The sequence below is a fragment of the Pleurodeles waltl genome, chromosome 11, assembly GCF_031143425.1.
Source record: "Pleurodeles waltl isolate 20211129_DDA chromosome 11, aPleWal1.hap1.20221129, whole genome shotgun sequence".
Classification (NCBI taxonomy): domain Eukaryota; kingdom Metazoa; phylum Chordata; class Amphibia; order Caudata; family Salamandridae; genus Pleurodeles; species Pleurodeles waltl.
Window position 1 is genome coordinate 163,325,823 of NC_090450.1, and position 1,229 is coordinate 163,327,051.

The window sequence follows — 1,229 nt, forward strand, 5'->3', positions numbered from 1 at the left end:
GAGTGGGCAGATTGTTTTGGCTTGGAGTGGGGCAGATTGTTTTGGATTGGAGTGGGGCAGATTGGAGTGGGGCAGACTGGAGTGGGCTGATTGTTTTGGACTGGAGTGGTGAAGATTGTTTTGCATTGAAGTAGGGCAGATTGTAGTGGGCTGATATTTTTGGACTGGAGTGGGGCAGATTGTTTTCGATTGGAGTGTGGCAGATGTGAGTGGGGCAGTTTAAAGTGGGACATATTAGAATGGGGCAGATTAGAGTGGGGCTGATTGTTTTGGATTAGAGTGGGGCAGATTGTTTTGGATTGGAGGGGAAAATTGCTTTGTATTGGAGTGGGGTAGACTGGAATGTGGCAGATTGTTTTGGACTGGAGTGGAGCAAACAGGAGTGAGGTGGATTGTTTTGGATTAGAGTGGGGCCAATTGTTTTGGATTGGAGTGAGGCAGATAGGAGTGGAACAGATTGTTTGTGATTGGAGTGGGGCAAATTATTCTGGAGTGGCACAGATTGTTTTGGAATGGAGTGGGGCAGGCTGGAATGGGGCAGATTGTTCTTGATTGCAATGGGCAGGTCGAAGTGGGGCAGTTTGTTTTGGATTGGAGTGGGAAAGATTTTTTGACGTGGAGTAGGGTATGGTGTTTTGGATTGGAGGGGCAGATTGCTTTGGATTGGAGTGGGGTAGACTGGAGTGTGGCAGATTGTTTTGGACTGGAGTGGAGCAGACAGGAGTGAGGTGGATTGTTTTGGATTAGAGTGGCGCCAATTGTTTGGGATTGGAGTGGGGCAGATTGGAGTGGAACAGATTGTTTTAGATTGGAGTGGGGCAAATTATTTTGGAGTGGGGCCAATTGTTTTGGATTTGAGTGGAGCAGATTGGAGTGGAACAGATTGTTTCAGATTGGAGTGGGGCAAATTATTTTGGAGTGGGGCAAATTGTTTTGGAATGAAGTGGGGCAGGCTGGAATGGGGCAGATTGTTTTAGATTGCAATGGGCAGATCGGAGCGGGCAGGTTGTTTTGGATTTGAGTGGGAAAGATTTTTTGAATTGGAGTGGGGCATGTTGTTTTGGATCAGACCGGGAAAATTCGAGTGGGGCAGATGTGAGTGGGGCAGACTGTATTAGAGTAATGCAGATTTGGATTGGAGTGGGACAGGTTGTTTGTTTTAGAGTAGGGCAGATTGGAATGGGGCATACTATTTTGGATTGAAGTGGGCAAATTGAAGTAGGACCGAT